Here is a 25,197-nt window from a genome sequence, read left to right on the forward strand (position 1 = left end):
TGCTGGGAGTGGCGGTCATAGAGTTCAGTGGAAAGTGTGCCTGCCCAGGGAGAGGAGTGCTGCTGCACTGCTGTGGGTTGCCTCTCTGCTACTGATGTGGTGCATTGTGGGATTTGGGAGAACAGGGAGGAGAGCTGGTCTTGTGGTAGCAAGCATGACTTGTCCCCTTAGCTAAGCAGGATCCTCCTTGGTTGCATATGAATGAGAGACTACATGTGTGAGCACTGTATGATATTACCCTAAGGGGATGGAGCCACTCTAGGAAGAGCATCTAGGTTCCAAGTTCCCTCCTTGGCATCTCCAAGGTAGAGCCGAGATAGATTTCTGCCTGCAACCTTCAAGACGCCGCTGCCAGTCTATGTAGACAGTGCTGAACTAGATGGACCAATGGTCTGACTCAGTATATGGCAGCTTCTTATGTTCCTTCTCCCGATCCCACTTCAGGAGTCTGCCATCATGCCACCCAGTCTTATGGGCATGTGAGTGGTGGAGCCCAGAGGAGACTCTGATCATCTGGGGGAAGGCAGGTAGGATCCTGCCCTCCCCCGCCCACTCCACTTTGAATGTGAGAGCAGCCTCAGTGATAAAATAAAAGTTTTCTTGGATACATGGTTTTAAATGGAAATTGTCTCCAATTCTAGTTGCTTTGCCTTGACACTTCCCACTTATGATCCCCCACATCCTTGTACATTGCTAGTTTTAAGAAGGCTGCATCAAACAGCTGGGTGTCAGGTGACTGTCATTTTAAGAACGACAACGCATGTAAAACAGGATCCATTATGCAAGAGCAAATACAGTAGCAATGCAATCCTGCTCATTTCCCATTGTAAATATCCAATATTACAAAAGAATTCGAGAGAAACTTTAGTGAATTGCATCTTAAACTCTGAAGCATCTCTTATTGGGCAAGAGTGGCTTAAAACAAACTTTATGGCAACTTTTAGCTCATTTATTGAAATAATTGTCTTCTTTATCTTTTGAGAAGTCTCTCCTTGGAACACAAATGATACCAAATGGAGCCATACAAATGATTAATCTAGGAAGTAGTGCACTTCCATGAAAGTTACTAAGGGTATTCACAAACACAGCCTACCCAGGCTAGGGCTGCCCGGCCTGGGCAAGGCTGCACATGTGAAGTGCTGGGATTGAGCCCGATCCTGGTGCTGCTCCCACCCCAAGCCCAAGTCCTTATTACGGCGACTAGCCAAGATTAACCTCAGCTGGTGATCATCTTGGTGACCACTGCTGGGTTAAATGGCTTCCGGCAGTCGCTGTGCTTGTGCCCTGGGGCACCCAGGGATGCAGGAGGGGGAAGTCCTCCTCCCAGCACCTCCCTCCACCACACTGCCACTCCACTGCGGCGGAGGGGATGATGGTGGCTGCTCATCTGTCAGGGAATGTAAGTGAGCTCATACACCACTCCTGCCTTCCATGCAACTGGCCTCCCCTCCCCAGCAAGGTCATGTGAAAGACCTCACTGTCAGTTCTTGTAATGAAATAGGCTAAATTAGGCACCAGGAGATTGTAGTTCCATTTCTTTGGCTTTTCCTCAAAGCAGGGCTCCCTCATAGCTGGAGCTAGTGCTGGGTAGGGTAATACAGACCTGTCGCAACCTCCCTACATCCCATCCTTGCTGATGCTCCAGCAGCAATGGACACAATGCAGACTCAGTGTTGTGTTGTGGTGGAGAAATGACTGTTCCCCTCCCATTTTGTCTCCCATCATGAAGATTCTGAGGTGAATATCAAGAGGGGTGGTCTTTGTCGACAGTGCTAACCAAGACAAGAGCTCAAATGGCCACAAGCTTTGTTGAACAATGTCAGTTGCAGAGTGAGCTCTGATGTAAATATTTTTGCTGATCACAGGAACATGGAGTTACCTGTGTGTTTGTGTGTGTGTACATGCCTACTTTCCTTAAGGGAAGTAAACTTATAAGATCACCTGGCATTCATTCTCTCTCTCTCTCTCTCTCTCTCTCTCCCCTCCCTTCCTCTCCCTCTCCCTCACCCCCCCCCACCTTCACAATGCCTAGACCAGTATGAACCACATTGCAAAATTGCATACAGTTGCAGAGACACATAGGGAGACCTCAACAGCATAGGTTGTGATGATTCAAGGTAGTAGATGTATCAGGAACCCACTCCCTCAAGTCCAGAGAGGTGATTTGTTTTTATATTGTTTTATATTTCGATTGTTTTAGTCTCCAGGTTCTGGGAATTTATTCAGTTTTTACTTTCTTTCGCTGCCATCATATGATTACTTATTACCCTGCTCTCAGTAATTTCAACACCTTAGTTACGTAGATTTGTGAGTGCAGGATAGGCATATATGTTCAGTGTACAAATGAAACAAAACTTGGGGTGTAGAACAAAAACAAGAATACGTTTATTGTTTACAACTGATTGGAATAAATATCTATGCAATGCAGGGCACATAAACCTCTCTACAAAGTTGCTAAGTGCATCAACTGTTTAACTTTCTGAGTGGTTTTTCCTTCTTCGTAAAATGTAACATTTAGGGAGGTGATATAACTGGGACAGAGGCAAATAAAACTTGGCTTGCAGACTTAGTGAATCAACTCAGATCTTCCTGTCTGTCACCAAGAGGTTTTACTTCTGGGCACCTCTCACATACAAGGTTTCTTTCCCAGGCTTAACACTTCCCCAATTTTAGAGAACTGCCCCAGTGTACCACTGGTTCCACAGTCTTCACACATTCCCCACTCAAATCTCACACAACCCCCTGAACAATCTGTCTACTATTCTCTGTCCAACCTCTCACTCCTAATGTTCAGCTCCAACACTCCTACTCCAACACTAACTCCAACTGCCTTCTCCTAACCAACTGTTCTTATTTAAATCCCTCCCTCTGAACATTCCGTACCTAGTTACTCTGGCAACACACATACTCACACACTCACTCTCCAGCTCCTATATGTATGTTCCATCACAGAACTCGTGAATGTTTGAGGCACAAGTGGATTAACTTCTGACTCGACCAACTGATTTGTACGAAATTTGCTACAGCTGTAGGGACACATAGAGATGCCTAAATGACATAGTTGTGATTATGTCATCCACCCGAATTGAAGATGGTGGATGTGTGAATGTTTGAGGTGTAGGTGGACTATCTTGTTAACCACCAAACTGATTTGAACTAAATATGGAACAGCTGTAGAAACACATAAGGAGACCTCAATACCATAGTTTATGATGATGTCCTCCACCCCCAATTCAAGATGGCAGAAATACATTCAGGAACAAATTAAGCTTTTCGCTACCCATAGGCAGCCAAGATTTGCCGCTGGGTGGGGGGAGGGGGAGAGTTAAATATTTTTATAAAAACTTTTAAAACTGCCACTGCACAGCGGTGGCACAGCAGGGACAGTGGCGAGAGCTCCTAGTGGACACCCACCTCCCAAATCCTGTCAGGTTCAGCAGGGTGCTGCTTGCCTGGATGGCAGCAGAGATGGCAGCAAGAGACCTCCTCACACAGGCCTTCCTTCCTCCCAAATGACAGAGGTCAGGCCGATTTCAGACCTCTGTGTATGTGGCTCAGAGGGCTGAAATTGGCCTGACCTCTGTCATTTGGGAGGAAGGTGGGCCTGTGTGAGGAGGTCTCTTGCCGCCATCTCTGCTGTCGTCCAGGCAGGCAGCACCGTGCTGTGCCCGACAGGATTTGGTAGGCAGGCGGGCCCACTAGGTGCTCTCATCGCCATCGCAGCCAAACAGCGACAGTTTATAAGTATTTTTTAAAAAAGATTTAACATTCCCCTGCTGCAAGATTTGCTGCTCCTCCAATATTTGCCACTGTAGGCAATTGCCTCTATTGCCTATGCGGTAAATTGCCTTTGCACATGTTCATTTGAGGCACAAGTGGTCTAACTTGTGAACCACCTAACTGATTTGAACCAAATTTTCAACAACTGTAGAAACACATGGGGCACCTCATGGGCATAGTCTGTGACAGTGTCATTAATTCTGGTTCAAGATGGCAGACACAGGAGCGGTTGAGGTGCAAGTGGGCTCAGTTCTAGTGAGCGACACATAGGGACAACTCAGTTGCATAGTTTGTGATGATGTCATCCACCCAAATTCAAAGTGGAGGGCGTGTGAACATTTAGCTGAAGTGGGCTAATTTGTGAGGATGGTAATTATCAATTAAGATTATAGCGAAAGGAAAGTGGGCAGATTAGTTCTTACCAGAACAACTTGTTTGTTCTTGCTGAACTCTCAAAAAAGCTACATTACAGACAGGAGAATAAGTTATAACAGATACAGCTTTTCCTCACTACAGCTCTGTGGACTATTTTGGATGATATGTTAAAACTATCCTTGCCCAGAAATGACAGGGGATGTGATTATGAGTTGGCAGGATAGCATGCCAGAGGAGAAGAAGATATGTTCATGTCCCTTAGTGTGTGTGTGTGTGTGTGTGTGTGTGTGTGTGTGTGGCTGGTTCAGATGATGTTCCTGAACAGGCCCCATGAAAGGTGCAGCTGCACCTATAACATTTTTATCTGTCATGCACTTTTTGAAAATAACAGGAGCTGGGAGGGAAATGGTGACAGTTACACAAAGGAGCAGCTGGTTTCCCACTGGTCACTGCTGTGAATATTCTAACTAATGTGCTCTATATGTTGGAAGGCTGCTTTGTTTCTGTAAATACATAAGAAAAACATTGAGCTAGTGCAGTGATACATAATAGGTAGCAGCACAACTGCAACCTCTGGTTAACATACAGTTAAGATTTTGAGTATGAGTACCCAAGAAAAGTGTTGTCACCGGAGTCCTGTTGCATCAAGCATGCTACATGTCTCAAGTTTCCCACTCTCCCATTGGATATGCACTTTCCTGGTGATCTCTCTGCTGCCTTTGGGGACTCAGTTCTTGTGAGATAATTGTCATCAAGACAATTCTTACACATCCAGTAGAAGGATCTTTACCATTAAGAATAAGAGGAGCATAATGCTAAAGTAACTGTGCTCTCCTCATTGTTTTCCCTGATGCCTGCTGGTAGCTCACCTCGGTTGCAGATGTGTAGCTAATAGTCATCTAGGACTATATTGACTCCATTTCTGTTCATGCAGAAATGTTGATATCTTCCAGATTTGACCACTGTGCCAGTCTGTAGCAGCAAACAACAACAGCAGCAACAACAACAAAAAACCAACCACACTTTTTTGGAGGCATCTTAAAGACTAACAAATATATTGTGGCTTCAGCTTTTTCTAGATTACAGCCCACTTCACTGGATGCATGAACTGGTATTCTTGGTTGGCAGGTATTTATATACATGGATATATATATAGGCAGGTTCACACATACTGCAGAACCTAAATGCAAAGCCAGTAACCAATGTGTCCCAGACCATTAAAACCCACACTAAGGTAGGAACAAACCCACACTAAGGTAATCTCCATGAACCTCTGTTTTGTTCCAGATGAGCCAGCCTCCTTGCAATCAGGACCAACAACTGTAAGGCAGAAGATGTAGGGAAGGCTTGCAGATCAAAGGGCAGCACAAGACAGACTGGGTTAGCATCTATGGTCTTGCTGGGAGGCACAGACAGAGGGCATACATGTGGCTGAACTCATCTATTTCCAACAAACCAGGATATATGAACATCTACAGTGCCAGCTTCAAGTTCCCGTCATATCTCAGACTGCGGAAACCCTAGGTTCTTCGCTAGGTGTGAACCTGGCCTATATAAACAATCTAAACAGTGGTGCCCAACAGCCATGAAATGCAGAAGGCATCTTCTGTGACAGTCCTATATAGAGCTTATATCTATCTATATCTATATCTATATATATAGACATATAGATCTATCTATCTATCTATCTATCTATAGATGGTGAGCCCTTTGGGGACAGGGAGCCATTTTATTCATATCTATCTATCTAAATCACTTTGGGAACTTTTGTGGAAAAGCATTTATTAGTTGTATTCGTATAATGTAATATCACAGTTGCCTCTATTAGGTAGCCTTTCATACTATCAGTATTTAGATTAGTCTTAAGCTTATTTAGGAAGTTGTGAAGTGTAAAAAGCTCTAATCAGTGCTATATTAGAGAATATAGCGCTTCAAGAACTCAAGAGCACTTAAGATGTATTCACAATTGTTTTAAAAAGAACTCAGCATATCTTCTATTAGAAGAGTAAACTAGAATCTTAAACAGAACCTTTATCTATTGAATTCAAAATAAAGTTTATCTAAGAAATAGAACATAGACAAAAATATAATATCAAAATAGGTTTTATATGAAAGATAATTTGCATATTTCTTAATTCAGAGACTTATCCACAGCTTACCTCATGCTGCCCAGAGTCAGAATGAGGTATCTAAGACACCCTGACATCCATTTTGGACTGAACACTTTAATTTTAAAATTCACCCTGACCATACCCTGACCATAACTAGACATTCTTAACTAGAAATGTACATCAGCAATCCAATCCCTCTCCTAATAAAAAAACAGACTGTCACGTATAACTGTTTACATCCTTTGTTCTATTGTTGCTCCAACTCTCATATATCTATCTATCTATCTATCTATCTATCTCCCTCTTTTGTGTAAACATAAATTCCTTCACTAATTTTATATTTGAGGAACAGAGAATAGATACAGTATACATACTATATCAGAAAAAACGGCTTGGAAAACACAAGCATATAGTTTCAAGTGAAAAAGTTAGAGGTAAGAAGGTCAACATTTTCTTGGCCAGAGCTGAATCAAATGACAGGAAAAAACAGGGTGATTTTATTCTTATTCTTAACATAGGAACATGGGAAGATGCCTTATACTGAGTCAGACCATTGGTCCATCTAGTTCAGTATTATCTACACTGACTGGCAGTGGCTTCTGCAAGGTTTCAGGGAGGAATCTGAAACCCTCCCGCCCTTGGGATGGCAGGGATTGAACCTGCTGACCAAGGATAATATGTTGTGCAGCTGATGAAGTGGACTGTAGTCCCCTTCCACTGTCAATGGCAGTCTACTAACAGTACCAGTACTTGGTGTAATCTGAGGACAGGATTGGTCTGATAGGTATTAAATATGTTTTCCATTAAGCACATGTATAAGTCCACAAACAGGCTTGAGTACAATAGATGCATCAATTTTATTAAAGCAGGAAACTATAATCAATTGAAACAGGAAATGATACATCAATTTCAGGAAACAGTAATAATCAGGGTGAATTGATAAGGTGAAAGGAACATGGAAGTACTGTTGATTCTGGTACAAAATGACATTAGTTTGTTTGGTCTCAGATTGGCTAGAATGCACAATATGCATTAAAGATCATGTTAAGCTGACCTGTGCTTACTATCTCTGTAGTCTTAGAAACATTCCCAACATGCACTTTTGTGCTTCCCTTCATCTGGATGGCCACCAGCAGATGGATTTCCCAAAAGGGTGAGATCACATTTATTTTACATCTATACAGTATCACAGTTCTCATTCTGTTGTATACAGCTTTTTCTGATTCAGTGAAGTGCAAGATGATTTATGGAATTTCTGTCTGTTGTGTTAGCCTTTGCAAATTAATCTGATGATTGGTAGATTTATTCTCTCTCTCTCCCCCCCACCCACCCACCCCCTGCCGCTTGATATATTATAACAGTTTTCAGGACACACTGGGTTATACGTCATTTCAAAGGGGCTTGTTTCCAAGCAAGGGTTTGGGTTTTTTTAGGTCAAGAATGCCAGTCTTCTCTGAAATGCTTACCAGGGTGAAATTTTTGCTAAGGCTGAGCTGTAGGGGAGACTCCAATTTCTGCAACTGCAGTTCCAAAGAAATATAATGAAAGAGAACTACTCCGTGTGTTTATTGTCAAGGCTTTTCAATGCAGTAGGTACAAAAGTGGAACTCTCTGCAAATTTTCAAATGGTTTGTGACTGGGTAGTGGTGACTGAGTCTACAGTTAACTGGATGTGGAAAACTGAACTAAGCAAGCTTGTGAGTGATATTTTCATTGATTTCATTGACTGAAATCATTGATCATGATTTCATAGATCATGATCTCGTTTTCTCCTGCATTTAAGTTGTAAGAGGTTTATTCCATCGTCTTGCTCATCAACTCTGATCTATAAGCCTTGGATCTATTACTTTCAAATAGAACTTTTTTGCTCACATTCAGGATGACCTTTTTCTGAGCAACAGCCCTTTCTCTGATCTCCTGTCCACTTGGCATCACAGTTCCAGTGACTCTTCAAACTTTAGAAGGAGATGCAGCACAGCGGTGGGGGAGGCTGGGAGTAAAGATCTGAAAAAGTGATTGGAAAGCTCCAGTAGACTGCAGAACTCCTTAGTTGCTGCTCTGGGTCCAGACCTCACTTTCTAGGACTTTACAAACAGTTCCATTACTTTAAGCTTGTTGTGTAATATGGCGGTCCTACTGTAGAACATCTTTTACAAGTGGTAAGAGTGGTAGCACTAACCCTTCAAAAAGCTACAATTATAAAATATTCAAGTAGCCTTTAAATCAAGAAGCCTGAAATTAATGTATTTGCAATGTGTTAACACAACATGACCTTACCTAGCCTCAATGCAACCCACACTGTAATTTTCATTTCCAAAATAATGTTCCTTAACCTGGAGACCTTCCCCCCAATTAATGCGATGCTCTGTAAGAGGCAAGTTGGCAACTGTGTGTGTTTATGTTTCCCTCTGTGATAGCCTTATATATAACATATAGCCTATACAACATTTTAAAGTAAAAATATTAGAAATATATATTAGATAAGGAAGTAGGGATGTGCATTTTGGAATTTTCTTGTTTCGATTTGTATTCGAATTGAAACATCCCCATTTTGTTTTGTACCCAAATTTTCTGAATCCGAATCAGCCCTGTTTTGTTTTGTACCCCAATTTTCCAAATCCGAATCCGAATCAATTTGGATTTTTAAAAAGGGTCCCAGGGCAAAAAGAGTGGGTGGTGGTAGTAGTGTCCAATGGGTGGAAGCTACCACCCAAATTTCAAAGGAATTAGGCAAAGGGCTGATTTTTTGTGTGATTTTTTTTTTTAAAGTTTACACCTCTTTAAGAATTTTCCCATAGGGAATAATGGGGATTCCAGCAAATGTATCGCTTTAAATCAAGGGGAAAGGGATGGCCCAGAGCAGAGTGTGGTGGGTGGTAGTGCCCAATGGGGGCAAGGAAACTTCCAGAATTATTTCAAAGGAATTAGGCAAAGGGCTGATCTTTTGTGATTTGTTGAAGTTTACGTGTCTTTAAGATTTCTCCCATGAGGAATAATGGAGGTTTCAGCAGCCCCATAATTCCACTTGGGGGGGCGGGGGGTTGTGTAGTGCACATAGGGTGTCAACCACCCCCATACCCACAAGCCTGTGGGGTACTGGGTTTTGTTGTTTCTGAGGTGTCCATTGTAGATTCTCTGGTAGCATGTGAGATTTTCAATGAAAAACAAGAATCCACTCTCATATGCTACCAGAGAATCTACACTCAGAACACCACAGAAACAGCAGAACCCAGCACCCCATGGGTTAGCAACCCTTCCCTTGGCCAATGTGGGGTCATTAAAGAGTGGGAAGAAGCAAAAGAGCCAATGGAGAACAAGGAGGGAATTGTCAGCAGGTCAGCCCATGATTTAGGTCACTGATCAGAAGGCTGGAAGGGTGGGAAATTGAAAGAGATGTCAAACACAAAATGGAGACTGACTCAGAGATCACCACAAAATTGAGGTCCGAAACAACAAAACGTTTTGTAGCGGAAACAGGGGCGTTTTGTTTTGTATACAAAACCTTTGGATCTGGAGAATGGGTGTTTTGTTTTGTCTACAAAACACCCAAAACAGGCTGTTTTGGGTACAAAACATTTTGTATCCGAAACGTTTCGCACATCCCTATAAGGAAGTGTGTGATTCTTAAATTCTAATGGAAGTCTTGTGATTTTACCAATCATTTAAGTTGCAAAACCAAAAACAAAGAATCTGCTTTCATGAATATCACATAAGACTGACATATTAATCCAAAGAAAGAGAGAGAAAACAAACATGAGGATGACTCTGTGTTGGTTCTTTCATAAGTAAAGGTAAAGTAAGGTAAAGTGTGCCGTCAAGTCGATTCCGACTCCTGGTGCCCACAGAGCCATATGGTTTTCTTTGGTAGAATATAGAAGGGGTTTACCATTGCTGTTGTGAACTACACCTGGTTTCGCACTCTGTATATGCTCAGAGGGAAAGAGGGAAAGTCACATCATACACAAACTGAATTGGTTCTTGGAGATGGTGACCATGTAGGATCTGGGCACGCAAACAGAGACAGAGAGAGACACACTCAGAAAGTTCAATGGGCTTTATTATAGAAAGTTGCTCATCAGGATAAAATAATCCACATAAAAAACATGTTTCTGATTCAAAGTGTAGTGTAATGTGCCTAACTAACATATGTTTGTGCAATCAGTAATTACAGCTCTCTAACAAATCCTAATAAAATATTTAGAGAGAAGCAGAGAAAGAAGGAAGGGGGGGCTTAGGAAGGGAGTGGCAGTGATTAGTAAGGAGGAGGAAAGAGGGGAGCAGGCTAGGCTGTGCGTTGAATAGGCATCTCACCAGGTTCACGAAGAAGGCTTCAAAGGAATTGTTCATTGCTGGAACTTGAGAGCGATGCAGGCTTCAGATGGAGGAGAAACGTGGGTGCTGGAGAACAGGAGCCTGGGGTGCAAGCTTCAAATAGTCAAGCAGGCTGGGGTCAGCTGCTCAGAGCAAAGTGAGGCACCATGGCTGGGTAGCCTGGGCTTCTTACTGCGCAGCAGAAGTCACAAACTGTCCCTTCTCCTGGAAAGAGTTCCTGCCTCTAGCCCCGTGGCTTGGGCAACAAACCCTTGGATTGCTCATGAGCAAGTCTTGCTTGTAGGCAAAAGATTGCTAGCTCTCTGTCCATTCTTTATAGTTGTATCTTCCTTTGATCTCCATAGAGTCTATTCAAAATATCCTCATCCTTCCTGGGTCCCCAGAAAGGTGACAATCTGCTGTTTCCTTCTAGATATTGTCTTTTTAATTATTCAGGATATTAGCTCAGTCCAGGGAGATTTTAATCTCATCTTCTGTTATCTGTCATCTTGGGGAGGCAACATTCTATTTTGCCCAAAGCAAATCTGCATCTCTGAGCTGCAAATAGGCATCTTCTCTTGTCCCCAGATTTGGGGCCTGGTCCCAGGAGGTGTTAAAAGGTGTTAGTAGAAAGGACTAAATCTACAGGTGTTTTCCTAGAGTGGAGTTTCTATAGACGCAGCTGAGTATCCCCTTTGGGCATAGCAGAGCAATCATTGACAAGGATTAACATAGACTTCTTGCAACAGAAAAAGGGTGGATCAGCCTCTGGCCTCTTCTACAGACATTATCTGATAGTGAGTTACATTTTAGCATACTGATAGCTCAGGCCTAGCTCTTGTGTTTCTGTGAGTGCCCATTTCACAATACAATACTGGATTGCCTCTTCCTTTAGCTGAGGCAGTCATGAGACCTGGGTGTCAGTTCACCTTGAGTTCAGGCATTTAATTGAACTCTTAATAAAATGGAATCAGACACAGGCCTGAATCCCACACAATTCTGGGTTGGTATTCTGGGTTTAATGTTGGGGGGGTGGCCAACATTGCCTCCTCCCGCACAGTATGAGATGATGCCTTTCAGCATTTTCCTATGTCTCTGCTGCCCAATAGAAGTGTTTCCCATAGTCTGGGAAACATACCAGCAGGTATTTGAACCGGCAACTGCTTGTTAGTCAAGCATTTCCCTGCTGCGCCACTTAAGGTGTTCATAAGTAGCATGAACTATATGCTTTTCATGAAATATAAGACCGTGTTGTCATGGCTTCTGAATTTTTATCTACAGAGGAGAAACACAAAGGCTGTTCTCAAGTGTAGCCTAACCAAAGCTAGGGAAGCCCAGCCTGGGTTAGGCTGTGAGTAAAAACCTCTGGGAGCAGGCCCGATCCCAGCAAGTCAATGCCACCTAGCCCAGCTTTTTACCCTGGCTTTTAGCTTTGGGATCGTGTGTGTGCTCAGACTGGACTAGCCTTCCCACCTGCCTGGTCATGTGAACAACCCCACTATCCAGCTAATGTTAGTAATGACATAGTCCTATTGCAACCAATGAAACAAATTCGTCATGACTAACACAAGTCCCCTTGATTTGAGTGGGTTTAGTTATGGCTAATTTTTGCTTGTTTTGTTTTGTTTTTTATGGCTTTTGGGGGGAATATGTTTGGGTTTTTTGTTTTTATTATAAGTACTACACTGTATAAAGATACACACAGCACACACACACAATAATTAGATAGCAACTTCAACAGGATGAAACATACTTCATGAAAAGCACATAATTTTTGTTAGATGTGATTTTTTAGAATTTCTTAAAAGTTTTTACATAAATAAAAAATGCCTAATTCTACAAGCTTCAGATTAGAAGCCAGTTAAGTAAATTTCAAAAGTGCTGAATTTAAAGGGAGATTTGCCTCTGCTCATTAGATTTCCTGCTCAGAGTTGTCAATGTCTGTCGGAACCATCTGGCCTGGTGCAAGGTCCAATAGTTTCCATATACCAGAGGGAGTAATAGCAACTATCACGAGGGGTGATTGGTTTGAATTCGAATCAAATTTAGACTGGACCACAGTCCACGAACTGGTTCAGTAGAACCGACCGACAATCCCGTCGAGTCCATCCAACCAAACACGCTTGAACTAGTTAACCAGTTCGAGAGGCTGTAAAGGGGAATCTGGTGAAGATTTCCCTTTGCTTCTAAAAAAAAAAAGGGTTTTATAAACCATGGAGGGGAGAGCCAACTGAAAGAAAAGTTGCCTTTAAAAGTCAAATAGGAGGTGCTTACTGGCAGGCCTGCAGCACTCCCTCGGCCCCCAATCCTTGCAGCTGCGGCGGTGGCAATGTGAAATGAAGGTGCTTAGTGTAAAACTAACTGAGAATCTAATCCATAGCTTTCAAGGGATGTAGTTTATAATGCGTTTTTCCCTGAGTTTTGTTGGCAAATGAATTTTGATAAATATCTAAATAAATTATAGGACCTTACAGGACGTATAAAACTTCATTTCCACTCAACTGCTATTGATCTGCAACTTATCATCTCCCAAGGTACAACAAGCCAATCAAATCATAATTGGGCAGAGGAAGGTTGCCTCCTATACTCCATTTGAAATATGCTTATTGCTTCCTAAGACTGGCTGACATTCAGCCTAGTAACATTGCATGCATGCAAGTTGTGCAAGTCATGCAAGCAATGGTGCAGCAAGGTACTTTTGAACCCTGGACCTAATGAGCTTGCACACTCCCTGCAAAAAAAGCATCCTTTCCATATATATATATATATATATATATATATATATATATATATATATATATATACACACACACACACACACACACACACACACACACACACATTTCACCACAAACCCACAGGTCTGGGCCAGAGTGTATTTGGGGGGGGGAAAAGACTACATAACCACCAAAGGTTCCATACATCTTATTGATCATTCACCACAAAGCCACAGATTTGAGCCAGAGTGCATTTGCAAACAAACAAAAACTATGCAAGGCCCCAGTGCATTCACACAGTTTCTTGACTAGTCACAAACTAACTGGGACACAACACATGCCCCTTGCTTGTCAGTTCAATATAAAACCAACTTGGACATATAGTGCATTCATAAAGGAAAAAAATAAAATAAAACCACAACACATGCTCCTTGCTTCACAGTTCTCATGCAGATCTTTTGGATCACAAACCAACTTAAGCATAGTGCCTTTTCTGAAAAAAAAAAAAAATAAACTGTTTATTCAGACTTAACAGTTAGTTTCACTTTCACTAGATGTGAAGTACTGTATGGATAGAGATAACTCTTTCTCGAAGCTTTACTGCAGTAGGGAAAAATCATTAAAAATCACAGGGTTGATTCTTGACAATTGATTTTGGACCAATTTCCTTGGAATAAAAATACACAGTGTCCTGCCATGTGGACTACATGTGTCCCCAATTTCAGAACTCTAAGCCCAGCCATTCTGGAAATGTAAAGGGTTGTGCCTGCTCTAGGAGAGGGGGAACATGGACCCGGGCCCCCAGGTCCTTGACTAACAGCACCCCTGCATGCATGTTGCGCAAATGATTTACATGAGAGTAAACTCATTGAAAATAATCTCATGTAATGTCATCTGCACAATTTTTGCATTTACTCAAGTTGCATATCTTGTACAACTTGAGTTCATTCAGTGTTACTAGGTTGATGTACTAAAGGTAAAGTGTGCTGTCGAGTTAATGTCGACTCCTGGTGACCACAGAGCCCTGTGGTTGTCTTTGGTAGAATACAGGAGGGGTTTACCATTGAGATGATACCTTTCAGCATCTTCCTATATCGCTGCTGCCCAATATAGGTGTTTCCCATAGTCTGGGAAACATACCAGCAGGGATTCAAACCAGCAGCCTCTGGCTTGCTAGTCAAGTCATTTCCCGCTGCGCCATTAGGTAGCTAGGTTGATGTACTAGGTTGCAGTATTTCAGCCATAATATTAAAAAATAATAATTACTGTATCAAATATGGAATGCACAGCATATTCATTATGTTTTTATTTCAGTGACTACTAACTTGGAAGAAAGCTGCCCCGCACTCTCAGTGCTGGGATCTTTCTAAGCTGCAGCCTCCTCCCAATGTAAAAGCTTCTATTGAGAGTTGGAGAGTCAGGTGTAGCAAACAAACCAGAGCCGTTGCCAGCTTATCATATTTATATCTCTCATAACTGGCAACGTACATCTATTTATCATTGCTCAGTGCTTAACACAAAGTCAAATCTTTCTGATTTCATAGTGCGGCATAAATTCCTGCAGAGAGCACAAATGGTCTCATATAAACTATGGATAACTGACATATATCAAAAATTCTACAAAGCTGGCTGTGCTCATAGAATACTAAGTTTATAAGCACAAGGGAGGAGAAGCGATGTGAGAACGACAAGGAGAAAAGAGGCCCTGCATTAATCAGGGAGAGATTATAGCCCTGTTCAGTCATTCAATAACCGGACACATTAAACAGTACTATAGGAGGAATGGGAGCAGCACACCAGTTAGTCCCCATCAGGCATCAACGTACCCTGCAGTCATTCTCCCTGCTGTCCCTGGGCTTAGTGCTTGTCTGCAGAGGCAAGCTGTGGAACCAGGGTCACTCTCTCCAAATTTTAGGCGATACGTGAAAAATATAGACATTTGCACAAAAGCCAGTTCTACTCAGGAAATGAGAGAAGGCTATTCCCTTAGTATTCTAGAAACCACAGAGCACGCCCAGAAAAGCCTAGCTATGCCTGGAGTGGGTTATGGCACCCATTCTGAATGCTACACTCTACTCTAGAGTTTGAGCAGAGCACAAAGGATTCATGCTTTTACCAATAAATAAATGAATAAACAAACAAACAAATAATCAAATTGGGAGGGTGGAGTTCCAATAGTTGTACCCATCTGTAATTGTTATCTGCTAACTTGGCAAAGAGGCACCTTTTAATGTGGTGATTCTCTTTATTTAGCAGGGGGAGAGTAACTGGCCCTATCCACCCCCAGCACAGTATCTCCTGTGACTGTTGCTGGAGTCTATCTGATGCTGCTTTTTAGATTGTGAGCCTTTGGGGACAGGGATGTCTTATTTATTTATTATTTATCGGTGTAAAGTAACATTAATACTAATAATAGTATTATTATTAATAATAGCAGCAGCTACAACAACAACTAGCCGACCACACACAGAGCATCTGTGTGCTCTTTGGGGCCAGCAGTTACCTCTCCCCCCCCCCTTCTGCTCCAGTGTCCAGGCCTTACCGCCTCTAGTCCAACTAGAAGTGGTTATTTAAAAAGAATGTACCAAATTTGGAAAGAAAAACATCCAGATACCGAAGTAACAGAACAAAGGCTAGCAGACCAGAGAAGATTCATATAAAGAAATAAAGTAGTCACAGAAGTTGAGCTGGAAGAACTGCAAAGAGCAACACAGGCTGAAGATATGGAAGAAGAATTACCACCAACTGAAGAAGTTGCTCAGGCGCAGGTGGAGGAGGAGTTGTAAATAGAGGATGCCACAATTGCTGAACTGTTTCAAAATCAAAACCAGGCAACCTCCCCTTTGCCTTCACCTCAAAAACCCAAACGCTGTTTAATAGAAAAGCAACAAAAAATAAAGCAAAAAATAACTGAGCACATGAAACAAACAACCACCAGGGTTAGACTTCCAGCTCAAAAAAACAGTTGCCAAAAAACAACTTGCTCAGGCATTAAAAGATGAAAATGCTGCACTTGCAGAAATAACAACCAAGAATTTGCAAGAAACAAACCAACTAATGTACAGTGCACCAACAATAACAACACAAGAGCTCGGATATAAGATCAATGGACCTGTAAAAAAAGAAAGTAGTTCATCACCTAAATGGAAGATTAGATTAGAAAATAATATCGCCAGGCTTAGATCAGATGCTAGTAAACTGAAAGATATGAAAGACAAGAAGCTGAAGAATGAAAACACCAAACAGTATCTGATCCAAAAATACCACCTAGATTCAAGGAAAATGAGAGAAGTCCTGGAAATAATAAAGCAGCAAATAACAGCAGTGTCAAAGAAGATTAGCAGATACGAAGCCAGAATTACACAACACAGGCAGAATCTCCAATTCCATAAAAATCAGAGACGTTTCTACCAAAGCATAGAAGTGCAAGAAATGTAGAAACACCAAATAAAGAAGAAACAGTGCAATTCTGGGGGAAGTTATGGGACAATCCAATAGACTATAATCAAAAAGCAGGCTGGGTAAAAGAGGTCGAAAAATGGACTGCACCAGGCGACGATGAACTGCATGGCTTTTGGCTTAAACACCTAACAAGCCTTCATAAACAACTATCAAAACAGTTCAATCACATAATGCAAAGAGCTGATATTGAACAATGGCTAACAACTGGGGAAACTCATCTCACAATGAAAGACCCAGCAAAAGGTGCAGTTCCAAGTAAGTCCCATAATATTTTTACATCTTCATTTTATACCACTTTTTCAATTTGATGGTTCCACCAATGTTTGGCTACAGGTAGCTTGTATTTTTTGCAGATGTTCCAGTGTATCATCCCTGCTACTTTGTCATGCCTTTGTTTGTAGTCAGTCTGTGCAATCTTTTTACAACAGCTGATTAGGTGGTCCACTGTTTCATCTGCTTCTTTACAAAGGCGGCACTTGCTGTTTGTGGTGGATTTTTTGACTTTTGCTCTTATTGCATTTGTTCTTAGTGCCTGTTCTTGTGCAGCCAGTATTAAACCCTCTGTTTCTTTCTTCAAGTTGCCATTCTTAAGCCATTGCCAGGTCTTGGTGATGTCTGATTTTCCACTTATATTGTGCAAATATTGACCATGCATTGGCTTATTTTTCCATTTTTCTGCTCGGTTCTTGACTTGTTCTTTCTTGTAGGCCTGCTTTCTTTCATTGGTGTTGAATAGTTTTGCATTATTGACCATTTGAAGTGCACTTTCTTCACTGTCCTTGATATATTCTTCAAGGCCTCTTTTCTCCTCCTCTACTGTTGGATGGACTCGCAGCATTCCTCTTCCACCTGAGCTGTGAGGGTGGTATAGCCTATCTACATCACTGCGGGCGTGCAGAGCATGATTGAAGGTCATGATTTTCCTGGTCTTACAATCCAGCGTCTCTAGCTCTGCCTGGGTCCAGTCTATTATTCCTGCAGTGTATCTGATAACAGGTCTAGCCCAGGTGTTTATGGCTTGTATGGTGTTCCCGCCATTGAGTTTGGACTTGAGGATTTTTCTAACTCTCCTGATGTATTCACTTCCAATTTTTATTTTAACTTCAGTGTGTGCGATGTTATCAGCCTGGAGAATGCCCAAGTATTTGTAAGGTTCTTTCTCTTCCAGGTTCTTGATCTTGCTTCCATTGGGCAGTTCTATTCCTTCTGTTTTTCTTATTTTCCCTCTGTTCATTATTAATGCAGCACACTTGTCTAGTCCAAACTCCATTGCTATATCGCTACTGAATATACAGAAAGTGTTTAGCAGTGATTTGATTTCTGACTGGGACTTTCCATACAACTTCAGATCGTCCATGTACAGCAGATGGTTGATTTTACTTGATGTTTTAGATGTTTGGTATCCGAGGCCTGTTTTGTTTAGTATTTGTGAAAGTGGGGTCATGGCGATTACAAACAACAGAGGGGATAGTGAGTCCCCTTGGAAAATACCTCTTCTAATGCTAACCTGTTCAAGTGTCTCACCATTGATTAACTGTGTACTCCACATGCTCATTGCTTTTTAAAAATAAATATCTGAATGTTTTTGCTGACACCAGTTGTTTCTAAACATTTTAGTATCCATATGTGAGGCAATGAGTCGAAGGCTTTCTTCTAGTCAATGCATGCAACACTTAGATTTGTTTTTCTTCTCTTGCAATTTTCTAAAATCATTTTGTCAATCAGCAGCTGGTCTTTTGTGCCTCTGGTGTTCGGGCAATTTCCTTTCTGTTCAACTGGAAGCTGTTTGTTAGTTAATAAGTGTTGCATCACTTCATCTGCTATTATTCCAGTTAATAATTTGAACATGTTTGGCAGACAGGTTATCGGTCTATAATTACTTGGAACTGCACCTTTTACTGGGTCTTTCATGATAAGATGAGTTTTCCCAGTTGTTAGCCATTGCTCAATATCAGCTCTTTGCAACATGTGATTGAACTGTTTTGATAGTTGTTTATGAAGGCTTGTTAGGTATTTAAGCCAACAGCCGTGCAGTTCATCGTCGCCTGGTGGAGTCCAATTTTTAATTTTCTTTGCTTGTTCACTTATTAATTCTGGTGTTATTATTAGATCTTGCATTTGTTGGTTACATTTTTCACCTCTTTCATCCAGCCTGCTTTTTTTATTATAATCTATTGTATTGTCCCATAATTTCCCCCAGAATTGCACTGTTTCTTCTTTATTTGGTGTTTCTACATTTCTTGCACTTTCTCCTTCTATGCTTTGGTAGAAACGTCTCTGATTTTTATGGAATTGGAGATTCTGCCTGTGTTGTGTAATTCTGGCTTCGTATCTGCTAATCTTCTTTGACACTGCTGTTATTTGCTGCTTTATTATTTCCAGGACTTTTCTCATTTTCCTTGAATCTAGGTGGTATTTTTGGATCAGATACTGTTTGGTGTTTTCATTCTTCAGCTTCTTGTCTTTCATATCTTTCAGTTTACTAGCATCTGATCTAAGCCTGGCGATTTTATTTTCTAATCTAATCTTCCATTTAGGTGATGAACTACTTTCTTTTTTTACAGGTCCATTGATCTTATATCCGAGCTCTTGTATTGTTATTGTTGGTGCACTGTATATTAGTTGGTTTGTTTCTTGCAAATTCTTGGTTGTTATTTCTGCAAGTGCAGCATTTTCATCTTTTAATGCCTGAGCAAGTTGTTTTTTGGCAACTGTTTTTAGAGCTGGAAGTCGAACCCTGGTGGTTGTTTGTTTCATGTGCTCAGTTATTTTTTGCTTTATTTTTTGTTGCTTTTCTGTTAAATGGCATTTGGGTTTTTGAGGTGAAGGCAAAGGGGAGGTTGCCTGGTTTTGATTTTGAAACAATCAGCAATAGTGGCATCCTCTATTTCCAACACATCATCATCATCATCATCATCATCATCATTATTAGTCTAGAACATATATATATGATATCATTTTCACAGAAGGCAGGAATCATGAAAGGGAGTACCAAGCATAGAAATGTCATATGAAGAGAGCAGAAATAAATTCACCCGCTTTCTATAAGGAAGAATATAAATAAGCATTTGACATGCATTATTGTATTTCCCTTAGAATTTGAGCTTAAATTTTCAAAAAAATTCCTGATACAGAAGCTTATTAAAGAAGAAAGCCTTTTGTGCTTTCTCACTTCTCTCTTCGAGTAATTAATTGTTGCTTCTGGCACCTGTAGGCCTAACACTTTCTATTGTGTCTGAGTCTCTATAGCCTGGGGCATACTACATGTGCACAGAAGGCTTAAAGTGATGCCATATCCATTGTTAACACAAACAATAACCTTGGATTCTACATTCTGTTCCTCTGAGCTGCACAATCATAACCGTTCAGATGGAGGCAGCAAATTAAGATGAAAAAAGGATGAAGGATTTGCATCATGTTAATGAGGGACAGTTGGAAGTCATTTATGAAATCATTTGAATGTACAGCTTGAATATACTAGGTGTATAAAAGAAACTAGCACACAAAGAAGGAGCATCCATCTTTCAAACTGGTATAATTTTTCAGCTGCCCATGTGCTTACTTCATAAATCCTAATACTTTGTCACAACATGAACCTATATTAATTAAGTGGAAATAAGTGATACCTGGAATTGAATACTCATCTTTCTGGTGCCAGTGCAATAATCCTACAAATAATTGATACCATGGAATTGAATCCACATCTTTCTGGTGCCAGTGCCATATTCCTACACATCCAGGTTTAGAAAGACAACAGAAATAAATCTCTACTACAAACGCACAAATGTTTCAATGTGTTTCATAGCCAGAATCTATACAAAGGAATCCCTTTAGAAAATGAATTCAGAAATGGGTATTGTCGGAAGACTTGATGCCTAGCCCAGCTAGCCAGACCAGAGATGGAGGAGTCCAAGGGAAACCTATCACAGTGGCTGTATGCCCATCCATGCACCAAAGAGCTGGCATCTGATTGCATCTCAGCTGAACTGAAAATGGCACCAAAGATGACACTCAAGTGGGCATGAAGAACAGGCAGAGTCACTCTCCACACTACAGGTGTGACTGATCCGGGGGATATTTGCCAAAGGTAGGCTAAGCATGGGGGTAGGCAAAGAGTGGAGGGATGCCATTTAGACAGAGGGTAGAGGAGACAGAGGAGGGGACAGAAGTGAAGTGGGGGCTGGCCTCTAGTCGAGAGGGCAGTCCATGGACAAAGGCCTGAAGGAAGAGGAGGTATTCGGTGGAGAAATAACCGCCCCTTAAATACTGAGGCCACAATGAAAAGGGGGAGAACTTGCCAAGAAGCAGAGAACTTTCTAATACCCCAAGTATACAGTCCTCTGCAAAGTTTGGAGCTGCTACAAGTAAAGAAGTATATATGGAAGGATTTGACCTAGCTATACTGATATTACTGATGTTCTATATATTAATGGGCCAATGATATGATTTCTGGATGGCAAGCTCTACATCGCCATCTTCTCATAATTTCATAGAACACATAAGAAAGAAAAGCAGCCCCAAGGTCAGCCCTGTTTAAGCCATTGCACTTCAGTGGTTTTGAACATGCTTAGGCCTTCTTTAACTGTTTGTGGTACAGTTTTCTGAGTAAAGCTTGAGCACATCAATATGCTTGAGCTAGGCATAAGGTTTTGCTACATTAATGTGGTCCAGATGGCATTTGTATTCTAGTCATAGGTACTGGGGCACATGTTTGAACAATGGGGAGTAACAACAGAAAATCTCACTTTTGAACTTTATCACTTGAACATTTCATACTGAAAGTGGCACACTAAAATGAGACAGCTGGAAAATGCCTAGAGGCATCACTGAAAGTTGTACAAATTTTCATAACAATTAAGAATGTCCACTTCATATGTGATCTACAAGAATTATGGTAGAAACATGAATTAAGTACTGATGTGACTTCATTAAAAGGCATAGTTTTGTTTTAGTTTTTAGCATAGTTTTAAAAGGCATACGTCATTATCCAGTAATAAGCCCTTTTAAGAACATAAGGGCCCTGTCAGATGAGGCCCATGGCCCATCTAGTCCAGCATCCTGTTTCACACAGTGGTCCACCAGATGCCCAGCAGATGCTGCTAGAAGCCTACAGGCAGGAGTTGAGGGCATGCCCTCTCTCCTGCTGTTACTCCCCTGCAACTGGTACTCAGAGGCATCCTCCCTTTGAGGCTGGAAGTGGCCTATATCCCTCCAACAATTTTGAGTATGTGCCTCGAAGGAGGAGGAGGAGGAGGAGGAGGAGTAGTTGGTGGCAGGGATGGGGAAAGGATCCAACAGAGCTGAGGATCCAACAGAGATCCAACTGGACTCACCAGTTGGAAGGGACTGAAATGGATTTTCCAAACAATGCCACTGTTGGATCAGGTCAGGTAAGAATATGACATTTTTGGTGGGCATAGGCCTAGATCCATTTCAAACTGGCTTTAGAGCAGGTTATGGGGTGGAGACAGCCTTGGTCAGCCTGATGGATGATCTCTACCAAGGAATGGACAGAGGAAGTGTGACTCTGTTGTTTTTTCCTGACCTCTCTGCAGCTTTCAGTACTATTGATCATGGTATCCTTCTGGATAGTCTGGGGGGATTTGGAAATAGGTGGTACTGCTCTGCAGCAGTTCCATTCCTATATCTCTGGTAGATTCCAGATGGTCTTGCTAGGAGATCGTTACTCTCTGAAATGAGAGCTATTGTATGGTATCCTGCAGGGCTCCATCCTATCTCCGATGCTTTTTAACATCTACATGAAACCTCTGGATGAGATCATCAGGAGATTTGGAGCAGGGTTTTATCAATATGCTGGTGATGCCCAAATCAATTTATCCATGACATCATCATCAGGAAATGGCATAACCCCCCTAAATGCCTGCCTACAGGCAGTAATGGAGTGGATAATAAATTGAAACTGAATCCAAACAAGATGGAGGTACTCATGGTAAGGAGTCATACTTTGAGAGACATAATAGATCTTCCTGTTCTGGATGGGGTTGCACTCCCCTGAAGGAACAGGTACGTAGCTTGGAAATGCTTCTGGACCAAGACCTCACTCTGGTTTCTCAGGTTGAGGCTATAGCCAGGAGTGTTTTCTATCAACTTTGGTTGGTATGACAGCTGCATCCATTCCTTGAAGATAATGATCTCAGAACTGTGGTGCACTTTCTGGTAACCTCTAAGCTCAACTACTGCAATGCTCTGTATGTGGGGCTGTCATTGTATATAGTTTGGAAACTTCAGTTGGTGCAAAATCCAGCAGCTAGATTGATCTGTGTGGTGTGTGTGTGTGTGTGTGTGTGTGTGTGTGTGTGTGTGTGTATGCACGCATGTATGTTTGATAGACCATATTAAGCCTTTTTAAAAAAAACACTGCATTTGCTGCCAATAGATTTCTGGGCAAAATACAAAGTGCTTTAAAGCCCTAAATGGCTAAGAATCATGTTCTGGGAGAATTCCTTCTTCTGAATGATTCCTATTGCACATAAAGATCATTGAGGGAGGTCCATCTCCAGATGCCGCCAGCTTGTCTAGTGGCGACTCAAGAATGGGCCTTCTTTGTAGCCACCTGCTCCTGGGCCGTGGAATGCTCTCCCTATATACATTTGTGGTTTAACATATTTACCTGCTTTTATATGAGCCCTTAAGAAGCATTTTTCTAGTCTGACATGTAATTTTTTAATGTTTTAGATTGTTTTAATGGTTTGCTTTATTTTGTAGTTGTATTTATTTTTGTGAACCACCTAGAGCCTTTGGAATCAGGTGGTATATCAATTAAATTATTGTTAATAATAATAATAATAATAATAATAATAATAATAATAATAATAAATACATCAAGTAAAATCAACCATCTGCTGTACATGGATGATCTGAAGTTGTATGGAAAGTCCCAGTCAGAAATTGAATCACTGCTAAACACTTTCTGTATATTCAGTAGCGATATAGCAATGGAGTTTGGACTAGACAAGTGTGCTGCATTAATAATGAACAGAGGGAAAATAAGAAAAACAGAAGGAATAGAACTGCCCAATGGAAGCAAGATCAAGAACCTGGAAGAGAAAGAACCTTACAAATACTTGGGCATTCTCCAGGCTGATAACATCGCACACACTGAAGTTAAAATAAAAATTGGAAGTGAACACATCAGGAGAGTTAGAAAAATCCTCAAGTCCAAACTCAATGGCGGGAACACCATACAAGCCATAAACACCTGGGCTAGACCTGTTATTAGATACACTGCAGGAATAATAGACTGGACCCAGGCAGAGCTAGAGACACTAGATTGTAAGACCAGGAAAATCATGACCATCAATCATGCTCTGCACCCCCACAGTGATGTCGATAGGCTAGACCTCCCTCGCAGCTCAGGTGGAAGAGGAATGCTGCAAGTCCATCAAACAGTAGAGGAGGAGAAAAGATGCCTTGAAGAATATATCAAGGACACTGAAGAAGATGCACTTCAAATGGTCGATAACGTGAAACTATTCAACACCAATGAAAGAAAGCAGGCCTACAAGAAAGAACAAGTCAAGAACTGAGCAGAAAAATGGAAAAATAAGCCAATGCATGGTCAATATTTGCACAATATAAGTGGAAAATCAGACATCACCAAGACCTGGCAATGGCTTAAGAATGGCAACTTGAAGAAAGAAACAGAGGGTTTAATACTGGCTGCGCGAGAACAGGCACTAAGAACAAATGCAATAAGACCAAAAGTCGAAAAGTCAACAACAAACAGCAAGTGCCGCCTTTGTAAAGAAGCAGATGAAACAGTGGACCACCTAACAGTGGACCACCTGTTGTAGAAAGATCACACAGACTGACTACAAACAAAGGCATGACAAGGTAGCAGGGATGATACACTGGAACATCTGCAAAAAATACAAGCTACCTGTAGCCAAACATTGGTGGAACCATAAAATAGAAAAAGTGGTATAAAATGAAGATGTAAAAATATTATGGGACTTCCGACTACAAACAGACAAACATCTGCCAAACAATACACCAGATATAACTGTAGCGGAGAAGAAAGAAAAACAAGTTAAAATAATCAACATAGCAATACCAGGGGATAGCAGAATAGAAGAAAAAGAAATAGAATAAATCACTAAATACCAAGATCTATAAATTGAAATTGAAAGGCTGTGGCAGAAAAAGACCAAAATAATCCCAGTGGTAATTGGCGCCCTGGGTGCAGTTCCAAAAGACCTTAAAGAGCACCTCAACACCATAGGGGCCACAGAAATCACCATTAGCCAATTACAAAAAGCAGCTTTACTGGGAACAGCCTATATTCTGCGACGATATCTATAACAACTGACAATAAAATTCAGCCATCCCAGGTCCTTGGGAAGGACTCGATGTCTGGATAAAACAAACCAGTCAATAACACCTGTCTGACTGTGTAAACAAGAAATAATAATAATTATTAT

General features: G+C 41.3%; 1 long non-coding RNA gene across 1 annotated transcript in view; it reads left to right on the top strand.

Moving 5' to 3' along the window:
• Window positions 1-2,901: 2,901 nt before the first annotated feature.
• Window positions 2,902-25,197, top strand: part of LOC128346051 (uncharacterized) — a 34,294-nt gene continuing 11,998 nt past the window's right edge. The window contains exons 1-3 of the long non-coding RNA XR_008316756.1: window positions 2,902-3,008; window positions 5,443-5,535; window positions 7,342-7,419. This is a non-coding gene — a long non-coding RNA (uncharacterized LOC128346051). The remainder of the gene's footprint in view (window positions 3,009-5,442; window positions 5,536-7,341; window positions 7,420-25,197) is intronic.

The sequence above is a fragment of the Hemicordylus capensis genome, chromosome 2, assembly GCF_027244095.1.
Source record: "Hemicordylus capensis ecotype Gifberg chromosome 2, rHemCap1.1.pri, whole genome shotgun sequence".
In the NCBI taxonomy this organism is placed as follows: Eukaryota; Metazoa; Chordata; class Lepidosauria; order Squamata; family Cordylidae; genus Hemicordylus; species Hemicordylus capensis.